This window comes from Dermacentor variabilis, unplaced genomic scaffold (assembly GCF_050947875.1).
Source record: "Dermacentor variabilis isolate Ectoservices unplaced genomic scaffold, ASM5094787v1 scaffold_16, whole genome shotgun sequence".
Classification (NCBI taxonomy): Eukaryota; Metazoa; Arthropoda; class Arachnida; order Ixodida; family Ixodidae; genus Dermacentor; species Dermacentor variabilis.
In genome coordinates this window covers 8,405,040-8,425,347 of record NW_027460324.1, presented here as the reverse complement: position 1 = coordinate 8,425,347, position 20,308 = coordinate 8,405,040, and the positions used below count along the sequence as shown (strand labels likewise).

The following is a 20,308-nucleotide window of genomic DNA, read 5'->3' as shown; positions in this document are numbered from 1 at the left end:
GCATGGGTACGCCATTCGCTCCCAAGTATGCGAACATCTTCATGGGACAGCTTGAAGCAGACCTGCTGAAAGGCTACCCCTTAAAACCACACATCTATCTTCGTTACATGGACGACATATCTATAAGATGGGAACACGGCACAAGCGCCTTAACCGACTTAATTAGCCATTTCAATAGCTTTTATCCGAGTATTAAATTAATAACAAAATATTCTAATGCACTCCCAAACATAAACAACATCCTAAGAAAATACCACCCAATATTATCAAGTAACGAGCGTCTGCGAAAAGCGTTCCCGGATGTACGCAGGGTTACCTAACGCCGAAACAAGAACATTAAAGACATGTTAGTGCACGCAAAAGTCAGCCAACAGCATTCCCCCGTAATAAAAGGATGTTGTCGCCCTAGGTACAAAACCTGCAGGCACCTTCAAAGTGACATTAAAATTAAAATCACCGCAAATAGTTGTACCCTTTAAGTCAAATCTAGCTTCACTTGTACAAGTTCGGATGTGATTTATATGCTTGAATGTTCCTTCTGTAAGAAACAATATATCGGTGAAACAGGACAATCAATGAACGTCAGATTAAACGGACATCGCGCGGACACCGCAAGAAAGCTTCCGAAAGCCGTCGAAGGGCATTTCAACCAACCAGGTCATAACTTTGATGGATTTAAACTCTACATCTTACAGTCAAATTTCCGTTCTGAACGAGAAAGGAAATACAGAGAATCATACCTCATCCATAAGTTCAAGACATTGCAACCAATAGGCATAAACGTGTCAAATGGAGCTTTAGAATCTATTCCCTATGCTAAGCTACAAGCCATAAGCAACAACACTTTGTTTGATTTATTGGCGTAACCCCCCCCCTTTCTTCCTTTCATTCCCTTTCTTTTTTTTTTGTCGCTGGCTAACGCGCGTGGGTTGACAGACCGGGGGGGGGGGGGTTTGTGCCCCGGCTTTGACCTTGCACACAGCGTTCCTTTACTCTCAATTCGACACGCTAACACATTTTCCCTGGTTTCCGCATCCTGCCGCCTCACACCCTCTCCCATTTAGAAGAACCCCACCTATATATACTGTGGCGAGGAAAGCATACGTCGCCTTGAAGAAGACAAGACCACTTGTCGAAACGTTGGCTCCTGCATTCACCTTGTGCATATTTTGCTGTTCATAAAAAGGGTGACAAAGCTCAAGTCGCGAACTATCGTCCTATATGTATTTTACCTTCAATTAGTAAAGTTGTAGGAAAATTAATACTTCGTCATATTAACACTTACTTTAACAAATTTAGCTTGCTGAAACCCTGTCAGTTCGGTTTTCGTTCAGGAAGCTCGACTAACTTGGCTTTGCTAGCATTAACTGATTATATTCGACATTCACTTGATCTCGGATACTTTGTTGGCTCTGTCTTTTTAGATTTAACTAAAGCCTGTGATAGAATAAACCACAGAGTTTTGTTTACTAAACTGCTGTCTGTTGGCATTTCTGGTCCAGCTCTTAATTTATTAAAAAGTTATCTATTTAATCGTGAATTAACAGTGTACTCAGGCGGGGCTTTCTCTGAAAGTAATATTATTAACTAAGGAGTGCCTCAGGGCTCGATTTTAGGTCCACTATTATTTTCCATTTATATAAATGATTTACCTGACTGCCTTAATTATACCCTACCTATATTATACGCAGATGATACGACTGTTGGCCACTCAGATAAATCATTACTTTCGCTAACTTTGAAACTAAACAGTGATCTGTCAAAAATTACTCAATGGTGTAACGCCAATTTTCTAGTTATAACTCCTACGAAAACGCAATTCGTGTTATTTAAGTCATCACAGAGACATTTACCTTGCTCTCCGACCATAACTCTGAATGGGCATGACATTCCTGCCTCCACTTGCGTTTCTTTCCTCGGCATCAAATTAGACCCCCACCTTAAGTTTACTAACCACATTGCACACATCAAACAAAAAAACAGCATTTGGCATTAGAGCACTACTCAAACCACGTGCGTTTTTTTTCAAAGAAGCATTATTATCGTTATACTTCGCTTTCATTCATACGCATATCATTTATGGTATCGCTTCTTTGGGTAATACTTATCATTGTCATCTTTCCTCTACACTCTAAGAACAGTTTACACCCTTTGGCGTGCCCCTTCTGCCACACAACAATAATCGTCATCTGCCTTGATGCGTTTCCTTTCTTTAACGCCGTGAGCCCGGAACTTTCCAGTAACGAACGGCACGCGCGTTATCAGAAGGGGCACTCCAAAGGGTGTAAACGGTTCTATGCTGATAACGCGCGTGCCGTATGTTACTGGAAAGTTCCGGGCTCACGGCGTTAAAGAAAGGAAACGCATCAAGGCAGATGACGATTATTGTTGTATGGCAGAAGGGGCACGCCAAAGGGTGTAAACTGTTCTTAGAGTGTATTCAGCAGATTGAAAATCAGGCTATCCGTATTACAACGCGAAGCCATTTTTTTCTCTAACGCCTCTTCACAACTACGTATAATCCGCATTCTTCAAGTTAACGATTTGTTTAACTATCATTTAGCGATATTTTTCAAATTACTAACTCAACAAGTTTCTTACAACTTCGTTAGTTCTGATCTCCTTTTTAATCCCTATAACGCGAGGTTTGCAGCACAAGGAAATTTCTTGTTGCCTTTATGTCATACTAATTACGGAAAGATGGCTTCCTCTTTTTGCACGCTTAAACTTTGGAACAGTGTTCCATATTTCATTGAGTTGTCATCTACCTTGTACTCTATCAAATATGAACTCAAGAATTATTTGCTGTCTGATTAATTTCCTACAATGTTTCTTTTTTCTATTTAGAAGCTGTGTAATTAGCACTGATTGTGCATCTTTCCTCTTCTTTTGTCTTTTATGTGTGTCGTCACTCGGTTTCTTGGTTATATGTTGCTTATTTCATAATTTGTTTATCTGCTCTGTATTCCGCTTTATTTTTTTATATAACTTCTAATCCAAGAGTCCCGGTACAGTCTCTGACTTTGGGACCCTTGTCTGTATACCATTTTTTGTAACAAATCGTTATGAACGAATAATAAACTGAAACTGAACTGAATATGCAACCTCTGGATAACGCCTTTGTGAGTTTACGCGTGCTCGCTTCTACTAGAAAAGACTGAATAATTGCATATTGTCGCAGCGTTGGAAACTCGAGCGACAAACACTAGTCAGCGGCAGCAGTGACAAGAACGGACCGTTTAATACCGCGCACTAGTCAGTTTTTCTTGTTCCCAAGTTTCCTTTAAATGACGATACATCTTCTCATGGTCGTCGTAATTGGCGCACTATATAGACGCGGCATTTGCCTCCCTTCCGAGGGAAGCACACGTCCCGATGCGCAACTTAAGCTTGTGCTTGCACGAAAAATCAAAACGCACGCGAATCACTTGGATAAGTACGGCTTCATGCACACCACATGAACTTTGCTTGCGGCGCTGCGAACAAGTTTCCCCACCTGGCACGACCTCTGATAGTCCACGTCGCGCAGGCGTCGGATCACTGTGCATGGCCCAAAATGTCGTCTCAGCAGTCCTTCAGAAAGTCCTCGACGCCGTGTCGGTGTCCAAACCCACACTCTCCTGCCGGATTGGTAGGCTACCGGTTTGTAATGCCGATTGTACCGCGCTGCATCCCTGTCATGCTGGTGGTGGATGCGTATACGTTGAACCTCCCTAGTTTCTTCCGCACGGTGAGAAAATTGTTCAACATCTGCATGGATGCCGTCACACTCGTGAGGCAGCATTGCATCGAACGTCGTCGCGGCTTCGCGACCGTGTACCAAGCTGAATGGTGTCATGCAAGTCGTTTCCTGTTGAGCGGTGTTAGGCGCGAAGGTTGCATAAGACAAAATCTCGTCCCTGTTCGCACGTTCCACGTCGCCGCACATACAAAACATCTCTCCTACTGTCTTCTTCAAACGCTTCGTTAGCCCATTCGTCTGGGCATGATGGTCTGTCGTTTTCCGGTGGACTGTTCCACTGATATTGACAACTGCATCTAGAAACCCGACCGTGAACGGGACTCCCCTGTCAGCAATCACTTCGGCTGGGGCTCCGTGCCTGTATACGGACGACGTTTTAAACGAAAAATCGAGATGCCTACACGGCTGTGACCCTCCCAGTAGCTTTCTCTCCTCATACTGGGTTAGTTAATCCGTGGAAACAATAATACACCTGATCCCCGTAGTAAAAGTTGGAAATGGTCCAGGAATATCCATGCCAATTTTGGCGAATGGCGCTTCCGGCACATCTACAAGATGTAGGAGACGAGCTGGCTTGTCGGGTGGCGCTTTGAACCTTTGGCAGTCCAGACAAGTGGGTACGTGATGCTAAACAATGGCTGGGAGCTTAAGCCAATCATACTTGCGTCGCAGTCAGGACACTGTTCGTGCGTAGCCCAGATGAACTGAGGTGCCCTAATCATGACGCGCTGTGAGAATTACATTGCGAGCAAAGCATGCGCGAGCAGTAAGTAGCTGCTGCCCGTCGTAAAAACGTTATTCCTATAGACCAGAATACGATAGCCTCGCACCCAGACTAACCGAACGCATACTCTCGCACCCAGGTTGCCCGCTCGCCAGCGCCATTTTGTACTGGGCTGCCAAAGTGTGTTCGTCGGCGACCAGTAGACATGGCAAGCGCCAGCTCTAGGACTCCAAAGTGCGGGAATTTGCCCGTTCACGCGTATCCAAAGTAGAAGAAGGCATTTGGGCGGCATTGTGTCGTGTTTGGATGCCAAAACAACCAGCGCAAGAGGAGCAGGTTACTTAGCGCTGTTTGCAACGAGCACAGCACACGTAGGGAACCGTGCCGGTGCGGTGTTTTCAGCTTGCACCGATTTCCATCCGCAACGAAGAACGCCAAGCTGCGCCACCGGTGGACAGCTGCAGTGAATAGGAAGAACTAGCAACCTAGTAAAAATGATCGAGTAAGTATCGCAGGTGATGCTCGGCAGTTGCATGCTTTCAAAACATTTTAACTCAAAGGGGACCATTAAAAAATGCATTTGAAAAGTCACGGAGAATACAAAAGGAAATGACCGGCACGAACGAAGGTACTGTTCCAGGAGAGCAGGCCCTGTCTCTAAAACGGCCCCTACTGCTCCCCGGGAAAAATCAGTGAGGTTATCTTGAAGCTAGAGCGCCCGAAGGCGCGAGAATGGTATAATCCGGCATGATTGATACAGCACGAGCGCCGCAGGCGCGAGAAAATGTGTCTGATGTACCACGCCTATGCAAGGAGAATAGGTGACGCCAACGAGGAATTCACCGCGTGCTTCTGAGCACTTATGGGAGAAACACCGCTTTCTGCGAAACTCGTCGCAAAGCATACGCCCGGGCAAAATTTTGCCGCGTGATGCATGTTGAAAAGTACAATTTTCATAAAGCTTTATCGCGAAACCTTTAATAATATATGGCACCAGCACAGTGCTGTATATTCCTTCACAGGTTACGTGCCAAAAATACTGAGATATTGCAGCTCACACCTGTTCAAGCATACAGCACACGGTTTGTACAAACGTAATAGCGCACTTACCCTGATGTATTCGCTTCTGCAGTCTGCACGGTACTTAGTGTGGAAATTGAGGACTTGCATGAGGTCTTGAAGTTTGATTGAATCGAGACAGCGAAAATTACAGCTTAGAAAAAACGCGAAACACGACTTCCGACCAGCTAAAAAGTTTCGCTTTTGCGCTGGGTCGCATCTCCCGGTGTGGCAGCCTGGGCCACGGCCGCCTCCTGCTATTTCGCGGCGCTTGGATTAGATGGCGCGACCGGCGCTCACCAATATGGCGGCGCGCTTTGAATTCATGGTGTTCTGGTGTATAGACGGACATTGTGCTTCAAAGAAAGTGACGCCAGGTTTCTTTCAAACAGCCGCGGCACGTCTTTAGCTCGGCCTTCCAAGAAGTCAATTATTGGAAGCAGTTCTAGGTCGTCGCCACGCTGCTGCCGTCAAGTGGTAAATGCATCGACGACTCCCAAGAATGCAGCGTCCGTGTTCTTACCCTCGGTGACAGAAGGATGTATTGGTGACCGAGAGAGTTAGTCGGCGCCAGTGTGCGTTTTTGCCTGGCGTGTATCTGACGGTCATGGCGAACTTCTGAAGCCTCAGGCTCCAGCACGCCAATCGACCAGATTAGTCTTTAAATGAATCAGCCAACAGAGAGAGTTGTGGTCACTGACGATGGTGAATGGGCGACCGTAGAAATAAGGCCGAAATTTAACAACAGCCCACACTACGGCGAGGCATTTTTTTGCGCAGTGGAATTATTTTCTTCCGTGCGCTAAAAGGTTCTGCTGGCGTAGGCTATCACTTTTCGGAGCCGTCTTGCCACTCCCAGCACAGCACCCGGATCTACTTTGCTCGCGTCGGTTTGAAGTGCTGTTGGGGAGTCCTCGTCAAAGTGTGCAAGAACTGGAGGCGTTTGCAAATGTTGACGTAATTCGTTCAATGCCGTTTGCTCGCTTTCTCCACACACAAAGAGAACATCCTGTCGTGTTAATCCCGTCAATGGTGAGGCAATACCTGAGAAGTCCGCAATAAAGCGTCGGTAGCAAGGGCACAGGCCCAAGAAGCGTCTCACTGCGTTCTTGTCAAGTGGTGTGAGAAACTTTCTAACAGCACCTACTTTCTGTGGGTCAGGCTGGACAACCGACGTAGTTCATGTATTGAAATTCGTTAAATCAATAATGACATTTTTTCTGGCTTTGACGTGAGCCCAGCCAAGCGTACGGCTTGGAGAACAGCGAGTAGCCGGGTTAGGTGCTCTTCAGATCTAGCCGAAAGCACGATCACGTCGTCTAGTATACCAAGCGCGTTTATCACTTTACATCTGAGATGAAGGTGTCCACATGACGGTGAAAAGCGGCTCGCGCTGTCACAATCCGAAAAGGAGCACCTTAATTTTGTAAAGACAGGTCGGGCGCCACGAAGGCAGTTTTCTCCCAATCTCTCTCATCGACTTCTATCTGCCAACGCCCGCTGCGTTGGTCCGTGGAGGAAAGGAAACGTGCGTGGCGCAACCTGTCTAGTGAATCGTCTATGCGTGGTAACGGGTAGACGTCCTCATTGATACCTAATTTAACTTTCGGTACTCAACGCAGAAGCCTAAGGTGTCGTCTTTTTGCTTTACCAACACCACGGAGGACGCCCAAGGACCCTTCGAAGGCTGTATCACATCATCCTCGAGCATCTTCTTCACCCACATTTGTATTTATTCGCAGTCCTTCGGGGCAACGCGATAGAGATTTCGTCGAATTGGTCTCGTGGTATTTTCTGTAATTATCCGATGTTTGGACAGTGTTGCTTGCTTGACCTTGGACGTAGACGAAAAGCAATCCTTGAAATGCTCTATCAGTTACAATAGGCGCTGCCTCTCAGCGGGCGACACTGTGGAGCTAACGTCGACATAGAATGTTGTCGGGACCGAAATTATCTTTTAATTCATACCCTGGTTGAGCACACACAGCAAAACGGTCCTTTACTTCCACCATGTACTCACAGCATGCAAATTCTGTGCCCTTCGGGACACGGCGCTTTGCATTGCTGTTGCGGCTAGGGTGGCGTTCAGGGCATGGAATCCACCAAGCTCATCGACTACTGCGTGAGGGTGCAGAAAATGAAAGAAAAAGAGCTTATATAACTTCGGTACACGGCTCAAGCACGGAAGACCCTTCCATGCAGGAGCAAGTTAAACGTCTCAGTTCAAATCAGGACCCTCTGTCCTCACTCTCGAAAAAGTGTTTGCTTTTAATACCGTCGTCTTCCCTAGGCAAGTCGACTAGAGAATGTGAAGACTGTTCAGCAGCAAATTACGATCGTCGACTCCGTTGCGATACGACGCACAAGCGCGCAATAATTCACAGTAACTCCGCCTCCGAAGAAACTGGTTTGAGATCTGTGGAAAGAAATCAACCGCCGACACCTTCTTCGTTCGCCGTTGCCACTTCCTTTCTTCATCGCTCAGGCTGCCAGGTGAAGTGCGGGTTGGGGGCTTCTCGTGGAATCCTGCAACAGCCAGTTTACACCCTGTCTTGATGGGTGGATAAGTACCGAGGGATGCATGGTTTCACTCGTCTAATTAACTGCGCCTATCAGTGTTCACGCCGCGTCGTCGTCTGGATAGAAAGTGCGGTGGTTTGACACGTGGCAAAGGTTTATTTAAACCTTTGTGGTGTAGAGACGTAACATTGCTAAAGTTTGTTAGGAACACTGTTACATGGCCACGATTTATTGCCAGAAAGCCCTTTGCCATCGAAAGGCCTTGTGTGAGTAACAGTACACTGATTTGTTCCGCTATCGCATTACGATGGTCAGGCATCTCGCTAGAAATAGACACAAGGCATCAGATTCGCGGCGGTATCCTCACGTCCTCGGCTAGTCATAAACGCCCGTGCTGTACAGCATTGTTGCCGTCTACATCTAGGCTCGCGAAAAACGTGAGCACACGCTCCAGGATATTTTACAATCCCGCAGAAAATCCATCCCCAAGATGAGTTTCTTGCAGCACTCAGGGAGGATAACGAATGTGGCAACTAAGATGGAATCAGCGCAATGCGTTGGCGGGCTAGTTGGTGCGAATCCATGAATACTTTGTTTAGCGCAAAACGACAAACACAAGAAAGACGACAGGATAAGGCGCTACTCTCAACTGACATCATTTTATTGCGTCACTCCTTTATAGACCGCTCAAACCCGAGGAACATGCGCAGTGAGCACCATGCGGTGGAGCCACCAACATCCGATCCCAAGAGCGCACTCATGCGACAGAATCCAAAAAACCAAATTCAGCGCTGTACAAGGTTAAGGAAGGCACACTAATGCACTGTGACCCCAATGACTGAATGAAAAATGCTTCCGATAACTCTCGGGCGGTGGTGTCACGGCTCTTTTTCAAAATCGTGGTATCACGAAACATGGGTTTGCACTTGCATGTTTTACAATGCTGAGCCAAATGGGAACCTGTGCCTGTTGGTATGGATCGCTCATGTTCTCTAAGGCGCTCGTTAACACAGCGGCCTGACTGCCCTACATACACTTTCCCACATGACAAGGGAATCTTATAAACCACACCGACGCTGCAATCTACAAACTTCACATGGTTCTTTTCACAATCAGGTTTCTTACTTGTTTTAGAAATACGGCTGCACAACATTGACAGTTTCTGAGGAGCGGAAAACACTGCCGGAATTTGGTATCTAGTGGCGACATTATTTAGATTGTGAGCCACTCTGTGGCAATACGGCACAACTTCAGGCCTCTTCTTTTGTGTGATTCGCAATGCGACCGGGTTGTCTTCGGAAAGTTTCATGTCCCTTCTTGAATTTTATTTAAGTGCAACTTTTATCCAGTTCGAAAATAACCTTTTTATCCAGAAAAATGGTGTGTGTATTGGTTCATGTGTGGCGCCTGCTCTTTGTAACATTTTTTTATCGTTTGTCGACCGCGCTCTTAAGAGTGCCTTAAACAATGACTCGGTTCAAATTTTTAGCTATGTTGACGATTTTCTTGTTGTGATAAAACAGACTAACAACGAATGCTCCGTGACGGTAGCTGATATTTTAACTCTGTTCAATGACAATGGCAAAGGTTTAACTTTCACGCATGAGCTATCTAGGGACGGTAAACTCCAGTTTTTAGATTTGCAGCTGTCCTTACAAACAGTCCACGCCTGTTGGATGTACCTGCCACGTGCACGTAAGGAACTTTTACCTTACGCGTCCGCGCACTCAAAGACTGGGAAACGTGTCATTGCTTTGATGTGTTTAGTATCTTCCTTAATGAAATCTTGTCATCACTCTGCGAACATGAGTTTCATTGCACAGTTAAATAGGCTGCAGGCTGCTGGTTACCCAAGTGTGGTGGTGACGTCAGTCTCGGAGGTATTGCTGCAGAAACTGAAAGGGAAGCGGCACAAAAGTAACTGCATCACACAAAAGAAGAGGCCTGAAGTTGTGCCGTATTGCCACAGAGTGGCTCACAATCTAAAAAATGTCGCCACTAGATACCAAATTCCGGTAGTGTTTTCCGCTCCTCAGAAACTGTAAGTGTTGTGCAGCCGTATTTCTAAAACAAGTAATAAACCTGATTGTGAAAAGAACCACGTGAAGTTTGTAGATTGCAGCGTCGGTGTCGTTTATAAGATTCCCTTGTCATGTGGGAAAGTGTATGTAGGGCAGTCAGGTCGCTGTGTTAACGAGCGCCTTAGAGAACATGAGCGATCCATACCAACAGGCACAGGTTCCCATTTGGCTCAGCATTGTAAAACATGCAAGTGCAAACCCATGTTTCGTGATACCACGATTTTGAAAAAGAGCCGTGACACCACCGCCCGAGAGTTATCGGAAGCATTTTTCATTCAGTCATTGGGGTCACAGTGCATTAGTGTGCCTTCCTTAACCTTGTACAGCGCTGAATTTGGTTTTTTGGATTCTGTCGCATGAGTGCGCTCTTGGGATCGGATGTTGGTGGCTCCACCGCATGGTGCTCACTGCGCATGTTCCTCGGGTTTGAGCGGTCTATAAAGGAGTGACGCAATAAAATGATGTCAGTTGAGAGTAGCGCCTTATCCTGTCGTCTTTCTTGTGTTTGTCGTTTTGCGCTAAACAAAGATGGAATCATCGATGTGGAGTCTGGCGGTGCATTTACCCGTTGGCGTTATTAGCCGAACCCTGCCACTTCTAATGGTGGCACCTTTCACCTTCTTAAGGCGATCAACCAGCTCTTGATGCGTAACCGAGAAATCTGTACCGATGTCCACAAGGGCTGTCACGGGACGAAAAAAAAAGGTTTAGGTTGGCGCGAACCGAATCATCGGCATTGGTCGTGCTCATCATGTCGTCTTTTTGTGGCAGTGGGGAGGGGGGGGGTTTGGTCTTATTTCTGTCCAGACCGTTGGCAACCTTCCTCCAGGGGGTCACGGCCATTAGTTCCCCCGGTGAGGACTGGGGGAACGGCCCTGACAACGTCACCAAAACTTCGGCGGGTGGAGGAAGAGTTGCATTGAGGTGACGGACATTGCGAGGGACGACATGGCGAAGCGGCTTGGTCGGTCATCAAGTGATCCTCGTCCAGGGCACGGCGGTTTTGAAAGCGCGGGGAAGCTGCATGTGAATGGCCTCCAAACGCGACGTCTCGATCAGTGCAGGAACGGCCAATGTGGTCGGCGATAGAGGTGGAGTACGGCGAACAACATCAGCACAGCTCAACGGGCGTGTTTAGGGTATGGCACGGGTGGTGGAAAGGCTTGCAGCAGCTCATGGCGGTCGACTTATGCAGCAGAAGCGACTGCTGGCTCGGTCGAAGAGGCAACCAGAGTTTGTAGTTCCTCACGCATCAGTTCTCACGGAGAGCTTTCGCTGGTGGTGGTATTCTGAGTGGCGCTGCTAATCGGTGTGTTATTTGGCAGGCGGTCAATGTGTAGGCACCGTTGCTAAAGTGCCCGCTCGATTACAGCGGCCTCCATGAAGAATTCGTCTAACGTGATTGGTGGGTTTTGTACCAGGCCTGCAAACAATTGTTCTTTAATTCCTTCCATGAAATGGTGCACTTTCTTAGTCTCGGGCATATCGGGGTCAGCTCGGCGAAATAAACTGGCCATGTCCTCAGCGTACATGGTGACGGTTTCGTTGAGTTTCTGACGGCGGGCTTCGATAAGCGATTGCGCATGATCCAGACGGCCGGAACTCGAGGATGTATCCTGGAGCTGGCGTCAAAAGTCGTTGCACGTGTAGAAGCACACTTCGGTGTTTTAGAACCATGTGCGAGAGCTGCCTTTTAGTGCGCAATAAGCGTGCAAATGTTTTTGTTCAGCGCTCCAGTCGTTGGCCTTCGCAATCCTTTCACACTTATGAAGCCAGTCCTCAGCGTCTTCAAATGCAACGCCACCAAAAATGTCCGGAACGCGAGGATGCTGAAAAGTCACTTGCGAAAGGCTGGCCATCTGTGAAAGAGGGAGATTCGCCGGTGTAGGAATTGCCATGCTGGTTGGTGCTGGGACGGTGGTGAATTAATGGCTCAGGCCTAGCAGGCGGTGGCTGAACAAGCGCACTGGAGTACGGAGAGGTTGATTCTCTGGACTGCGCGTACTGGTCCTAGCAGGAGTTCCGAGCATCAGGTCGTAGTACCCAGCACCTCCATCACTGTCGCGGCGTCGGAAACTCGAGGGACAAACGCCCTAGTTAGCAGGAACAAGAACGCTCTGTTTAATACCACGCGCTAGTTACTGCTTCGTCATCGTCTTGATCGTATTTTGCCTTTAAATGCCTATAAATATTATTTTCTTCGTCCTTGCCGCAGTATGGACGCGGCAGTCTCGTCGCTGTCTTTTAACGCTTTGCGTGGGCGAATCTCTGAAAAACGCAGCGTCGCTTACATTAGGCCCATAGAAAGACTGAGTACGATTTCCTATGAGCAGACGACTTTCGTGTCGAGTCTTCAAGCCTTCTGCTCGGCCACCATCTTGTTGGGACAAGAAAAGTACTTTGAATTGTTTTTTACTTCGACGCAGTCTTCGCGAAGCTTGTTTGTGCGCGCTTGACCTTAGCCGGGTTTCTTAGTATTTGAACCAGACTTGAGTCGGCTGCTGTTAACTGAGCTGTCTATTTAGCAATCTACGGCGAGTATTGGAACACAGCCACGGTTGCAATCTCTCCTTCGCAGAAATTCAGAAGGGAGGTTTGGTTGCAGAGAACCTGAGTGTCATATCTTGCCTGCAATAGTGCACTACAGATGTGTTGCTTATTTTGTGAGGATGTAAAAAGACACGTACTTTAAGGACATCGTAAGCGCCTCGCGACGACTAACTACACTCTATCGAGTGTACTGGTTTCAGCCGAGCCTGAGATATATGCGCACTACAATAATCTCCGTTTCATTGGGTTGAGGTGCTGTTTATTCACGTAATACCCCCCATGAACCGTGGAACACTGTAAATGTATTTATTTATTTATTTATTTATTTATTTATTTATTTATTTATTTATTTATTTATTTATTTATTAGAATTACGCTTCATTCTCCCAATATTTGTTGGTGACATAAGACAAAAACGTATAACAAGTAGCTTGACTAGGTTCTGGTCCCATGGGTACCATATTGTACGACGGCATAAATCCAGGACGAACAAAAGTGTATAATTGCAAAGAACAGTGAAATGAAGCGAAAAACGTGTGAAATAACAAGTGAAATAACGTATTGCGTGTAGTAAGTCCGCTCGCATTAGTCTTAAACATGGTACAAATACGAGCATGCATGTACAGTGTTGCGTTTATTTTTTGCATTTTCGCATCGTTCCTTCCGTCCTGCCAGTCAGCGACGCGTCACGAGTCGAGACCGAATCGAACAGCGCCACGCATCCGCTGGTCTGACTGGGCTACGCTTCCAGTTCAACGCTAGCTGCGCAGTTTGTTCGGTAATCGGAGTAGCAACTCCTTGCGTTTCGTGGTCGAATGGCGTCGTCGCTCACGTATACTCGCGCGAGCCTGCACATGTAATGACATCTGCAGGACAGTTCTGTTCATATTGAATAAGTTTTTAAGGCGAAGCTCTCTTTTCGAACCCTCCCATATTACCCTGGTCGTGGTTGATGGGCTCTGCTGCAGTCTTGCCGAATAGCTCATACATAAAAAAAATGTCAGTGTCACGTACCCAAATTTGGCCACACAGCACAGCCTACCCGTTGCCCTAACCATTCGGCCATAATAGCTCGTATGCGTGCCAACGCCATCTAGCTGTTTGAGATGAACGCCGCTTTTGTCACAGTGTCTACCACGGATGCGGGAGGACAATATGCGAGCGCTTAAGTTTTCTTACCCCCAAAGACGGGGGAACGAAAAGGGGAGCATCTCGTTTATCGCTTCAGGTAGATTCGAAGGTGTGCGTTGGATCAGTTTATACATATAAATGACGTAGTAGTTCCGCGGAAACCCACAAGGTGGAGAGAAGTAATGAATAAAGGGAAAATCAGACATCCACCCTGGATGTCTGATGGATGTCTGGTGGATGTCCGATTTTCCCTTTATTCATTACTTCTCTCCACCTTGTGGGTTTCCGCAGAACTACTACGTCGGACACTTGCCTTTGATTCGTGTTGTTGACAAATTCGACTTCGCCCTGCCATCTGCTAGCCGCCTGGTTAACTCAGATGGTAGAGTGGCTGCCCCGGAAAGGCGGTGATCACGGGTTCGAGTGCCGGACCACGACGAATTTTGCTTCAACTCTGAGGCTTTTCTTTCGAGGAACCCGTATGGGTTTCCTTTGTAGCAACTGCTACGAACGGGTAGATGTCTGACTTTTTTTCTTTATTCATATATATATATATATATATATATATATATATATATATATATATATATATTACGGATGGTAAGTAAAGAATAATTTTTTGGTGGCAATAAAAGCCCCCAACATGTGCTAACAATGCTACTGCAAGAAGCATTGCTTGCCTCCACAGCGTCGCACGTTATGCATGAAACGCAGTACATACGCAGGTTGGCACTGCAAGTGTGACAAATGGGTTCCTTTATTTCGTTTTGCGTCTTTGCTCATCATTTGCAGTACCGTGACGGACTCATCCGGTATTGACACCGCCAGGGTCATCAAGGTGAGTAGAGGCGTCCCTGTTCTGTGTACAGTTAAGCTGTCGCTTACCGTGGCGCTTGGTCACTGAATGCTTAGCACATCTGGTGATGTTTTCCTCGTGCAGAAACAAGGATTTCTTGGGTCTTCTCGGTTCACATACTAAAACACCCCGCAAAATTTGGTCAATTAGCGGTCAATAGCAGTCTGTACCGCGACACCGTCAACCGAAGCTGCGCAATTTAGCGCAGGTAAAGTAGGCAAAAGTGTTGTTTCTGTGCCTCGTTTTGTCCACGTTCCGTTGCGCTGTTTCATTTGAGGCTGATATACATTGACACGCGCATAAGTTGTTTCTTTTTCTGTGAACATTTTTCATCGGCCAAGCGCGGTACATGCTTATCGCTCGGCGCAAGAAGCGTGCATTGAAAGTGTCTCGAATGTTTTTGCCGAATGCTCAGCCTCGCGCACTTTTAACTATATCGTGCGAGGACACCACAACATTGCCCTGCGTCGTCCTGAATCGACGCTTGCGCACAAGAGGAGTGCCTCTGCCGGTCTCGCTGTTTATCGCCGCTTTAAGGCGCTAAAATGACGCGCGATGGACGCTCGCGCGACAGGGTCAAAAATGCGGCAGGCTGCACCATCCTGAGCAGTATGAGGACGCGAACGCGTGACAAATAGCCTCGAAACCGAGTCAGAGCGATGCGCGAATGGCGTTGTTGAAAACAAGAGGGCAAAGGCTCCTTGTTAGCAGCGCGCCTGCGCTTGTCTAAAACGGCACCAGCTTACGTAATTTCACCGGCCGCCTACACTCTTAGGCAAAGTTACACCCTTTGGCTTGCCCCTTCTGCCACACAACAATAATCGTTATCTGCCTTGATGCGTTTCCTTTCTTTAACGCTGCGAGCCCGGAACTTTCCAGTAACGAACGGCACGCGCGTTATCAGAAGGGGCACTCCAAAGGGTGTAAACTGTTCTATGCTGATAACGCGCGTGCCCTTCGTTACTGGATAGTACCGGCCTCGCAGCGTTAAAGAAAGGAAACGCATCAAGGCAGATAACGATTATTGTTGTGTGGCAGAAGGGGCAAGCCAAAGGGTGTAACTTTGCCTAAGGGTGTACAGTCAATAAGAGGGTTATGCGTCGCAGTGAGTTGCAGTGAGCCATTTTTAAAGCGAAAGCTTTAGGGCCCGTGCATGGTCGATCCGCCCGTCCGTTCCCCCCTAGCCCGCCCGCGTGCGGACGCCCAAAAGGCGGATGGTCTCGCAAAATTTCATGCACGCTCAATCCGCACGAGCGGATCGCACGCGCACTCCTATTGGGCGACGCGGCCTGTTGACAGCTGGCAACCGTTCGGAGGAGAAAAGGTGTTCAAGGTTGGCAACTACCTGTGACAGCAGACAGCTGCAGCAGACGACACTGGCATATTTTTGAAGATATGATTTCAAGCTTCCGCGTCACGGTGAAAATGCGACTCTAGGGTGCTACATTATGTTCTGAAACCGCATTTGTTGCATTGGCACTGTTATTCTTCTTGGAAACACTGCACAGTCATCTTATATGTGCCTCCTGTTAAAGATCTATTGCAATCGCATCATGTCTGAACATGCGACGTATACTCGGACGATTACTTTAACCAATTAGGGACCGGTTTCTTTTTTTTTCTTGCTATCTTGAAATAACTCTTATATATTAACTTATCTTTGTACTAATAATTCACATACAAAAAATTATTACTCTTGCCTAATTAGTTTTTGAAATATAGCCCGTGACCATATGGTCACACTGGGCCCTTACGCTACAGCAAAATACGCGAAGTGATAAACATTTATTTCAAGCCATGAAACATCACAAAAAACATACATAGCGAATAGTCGAGCACTTACTTAGTGTGATATGGTTTGAATCATGGAATACACGTGTCTTCGTCATACTTTGTGCATTGTGTGTGCACTGCGCTGTTGCAATTACCTCATGCACACCTCCACCTCTTGCCATTACGTATGGGTGCAACGAAGTGGCCCACTTGGTCATACCGTGTACCAGTCAGGACATCACCAGTCTTTGGGATTCTGCGTTGACCAGGACCTCTATGGCTATTGTGCCGTCGCATCAGGTAGCTTTGTGCAATTTGCTTGCGGAATTCCACCTGCGTGACGTTGAACCCTGTGCTACGAATTAGCGCACAAGCGTTGCTGATAGATACATCACAAAGTCAAGTGAAAATCGGCCACCACCACTTTTTGCCACGGATTACAATCCTGTGGGCGCCTACGTTTGCATCAATCTGGTCCGTACCTCTCATAAGACTTGTACTCAACAATAGTGTTTTTTGCGGGCTACCTCGATTTCCTTCTTCTGAACACGAGAGTACCTGTCTGCAGATGACATTGGCTCTACGCCGTGAATGGTGCTTATAATCGTTACTACAGAATTGTCCGTCCAGCGGACAACAATTGTCCCATTGTCGCTCAGCACGGGCTCTTCGTGCCCGCGAGGTTGGCGCTTGACGAATTGGGGTCGAACGATAGGGCACTCTTTGGGAACACGGTTCTGCTTCCCTGTGCCCTTGCCTTCGTAGCCCTGTGCCTTGAGATGTCTCAGTAGCGGCATGCCTGTGAATAAATTATCAAAATAGCAAAAGAAAGGAGGTCGTGCGTCTCTGCTGCGAGTTCATCCACCATTTGAAAAAGTGGCGCCGCTGCTTTTTCGAAGTCCTTTTCATATTTTTCAGATGTTCAAGGATACCCTGCTTGCCTTGATACACTTTGAAGTTTACAAGGTATCCGTTCTTGGCGTTTAGGCAGCATACTTTATACCGGAAACGGATAGGCTTTCCGCGTATATGCTGTGTACATTCATGACGACCATAATACTCAATCATACTTTCGTCATAGCTCAGGTGACGCACAGGTTGAAAGTGCTCCAGAATCCTTGTTTGCAATAGTGCCATCAATGGACGCAACTTTGCTAACTTGTCACTAAGCGTTGGGCTTGCATTTCGAACAGTGCAGGAATCGCATTATCTGTACGAAGTGATTTTTCCGCATAGTATTGTATGCCATCGTGTTGCACATATCCAAGCCCCTGTCCCGATAGCAATTTTTCCCTGGCAAGCGGTTATAGCCTGACAAAACGAGCACTCCAAGAAAACCTAATTCTTCTTTGGTAATCTCCGGATTGGGCATATTGAAAAATAACGCATACTTTCTTTTTTGTTCGACTAGCAGCTCCTCAAAAAAAATTTCGAACAACTCAACAGGGGAAAAGCCCCTGTAAGCAGCAAAGTTTGGGTACGGAAATATGCCAAGGCTTTTCTGGAGATCACCGTTTGTCCACTTAGAAGCAGTGGATAATTTCGCAGGAATGGCCGCATCAACTACGGCAGAAGAAACCTCTCATGTTCCTTCACCTTGCCCGCCTGGGGTCGTCATCGTCCGAGTCGGGTCCACCAATGCGGCTTCCGTCAGAGAAAATAGTTTCAGCGCCGGCTCATAGCTGCCGCCAGATTAGATTGGCAATGGGCCGGCCCGAGTCTTCATCGGCCGACTCTTCATCCGAATAAGTGCTAGCATCTCGCGGGTCGATATATATCACTGACACGTCGTCATCGTCTTCCTCGAGTATCTTCGCTATTTATCCCAGCATCCACCTATTAAGACAATAAAATAAGGAATTACCACTGCGGGAATGCGTCAGCAGCCATGCAATAGATGAGAATGCAGTTAAAAAAAAATAAAAAGTTAGGTAGCCTAAAGGCCCAGCGTGACCATATGGCAACGCGCAAGATAACACGCTCGTTGATGAATAAATCAAACATAAATCTTTCACAAATGGTCATCGAAGGTCACATATTCGAAGAGCAATATGGAGGCAAGGATATCGGACTATTGCTTAAACAACTAGTGAAAAAAAAAACACATTACCCCTTGAAGTGATGCATGGCGACGCTACTCGCACAGCAACACTTATTCCCGCCTTTGCGAGGGGCTCCCACAAAACGACCAACACCTGCTGCCACTTGATATCCAGAAAGGGAACTCTCATATGTCTAACGGCATGTCAAAGGCGATTTTGGTGCTGTTTTGTTAATCTTAATTAAATGAAATCCACTGTGCAGACTAACGTGACCATATGGTCACGCTGGTCTTTAATGGGTTAGGTGCGCGCTGTCTTGGCTGGTTGAGCAAAATATCTCGAATTACCCAACCTGCTGCGTTCTACGTCACGCGAAAATGATAGTGTCGCCGGAAGCGATTCGTCAGAAATCCCCGTGTTCGGCGCGATGGCGCAGTTTCTGTAGGGCTAGTGACAGCTTCCAAGAATACGGAACACGCGCACATCTGTCGCGGAATACAGCTGCGTTGGTCGCCAAGACACACCTCTTTACCAATGAGCACGCGTGTGAGGCTCCGAGTACAGCTTGCTGATATGCGTGCATTTGCTTGCTCACGCTTTTTTTTTCGCTCTACCAATTTCAAGAGTGGTTAAACCAGTTGGATGAATGAAATGCACTTTCTTTTTTTTACGTATATAAAGCTACCAAAGTTGAGGCATCAAACATGCATATTAGAAATTTAGTAATTGCTGCTTGTGAAGGTCCCAAACAAAACATAACCTTAAATGATGTGCTCAGCAATGAATGAAGTTCTCACCGTCTGCAAAAAGGTTGTGCGTAAGTGGTTAACTTCATGCAGCAAGGAACTGAAGGTTAAGCAGTGAGTTTACATTTCGTTTTGACCGGCCTAAAGCAATATGTATGTATAGCGGTGATCTTATGCAGATATATCTATACTCATGAGATGTTTCCAAGGGGAGTATTTATTTGAAAGCAAATAATTTACGTTGCTGATAAGAGAACTTATTTTGAGTGAAATCAAACAATGGCATTCTATCTTGCCAGCCTGGGTGGCCAATTTGTTGCCACCTTACTACTTAACATGCCTAACTTAACATTTCATCAATGTACAAACATTACCAAAGCACACAAAATTAAGCAGTACCCCGACCGGCATGCTCCCTCTCTCACGTATAGCAGCAAACAAGGATGTTCGACTTGAGACTGTTTGATGCTGTCCGCATCATACATGCACGCTCTATTCTGATTGCTCTACGTATAAAAAATAAGCTCACACAGGATGCATATGATCCATGAACTATTGTAAGCTCTACTCAGATTACTTAAGTTAGTTGGGCATCGGCTGCATGTTGTTTATGAATTTAGTTGGGCATCGGCTGCATGTTGTTTATGTATTTATGCAGTGACAACCTAGCTAGCTGATGCACAGTGCCATATTTTGGGAAAACGAAAAATAGATAGCATAACATAAACAGCCGGCCAGTACCTTACTTAGTTGAAAGCAAACAGAGATTATCAAATGACTTGACTTAGTAGTGAGTTCAGTGACCTCTTGTGGTGTGAAAAGGTTGATGTAGTTAGTGGTTTTGTGTTTGTCTTTCTTCATTAGTAGCTACTTTAACATGCACATGACAAAGAAATGAAAGCTCTTATGGCGGAAGACCTGGCCACACAAGAAGTGAGGAAACACTGATTGCCATTTTTTTATTTGCATAACAAACCAGCAAATAGTTCCTTAGGTGCAGTTTTGTGAATATGAACAAGTTGTTCTGCATAAAACTATAAGATTGCTGTGCTCCATTATCTATTCAGTATTCGGGTACCCAAAT

General features: G+C 46.6%; 1 long non-coding RNA gene across 1 annotated transcript in view; it reads left to right on the top strand.

The window, feature by feature from the left end:
• Nucleotides 1-20,308, top strand: part of LOC142568034 (uncharacterized) — a 68,054-nt gene that overhangs the window by 29,321 nt on the left and 18,425 nt on the right. The window contains exon 2 of the long non-coding RNA XR_012825351.1: nt 14,600-14,645. This is a non-coding gene — a long non-coding RNA (uncharacterized LOC142568034). The remainder of the gene's footprint in view (nt 1-14,599; nt 14,646-20,308) is intronic.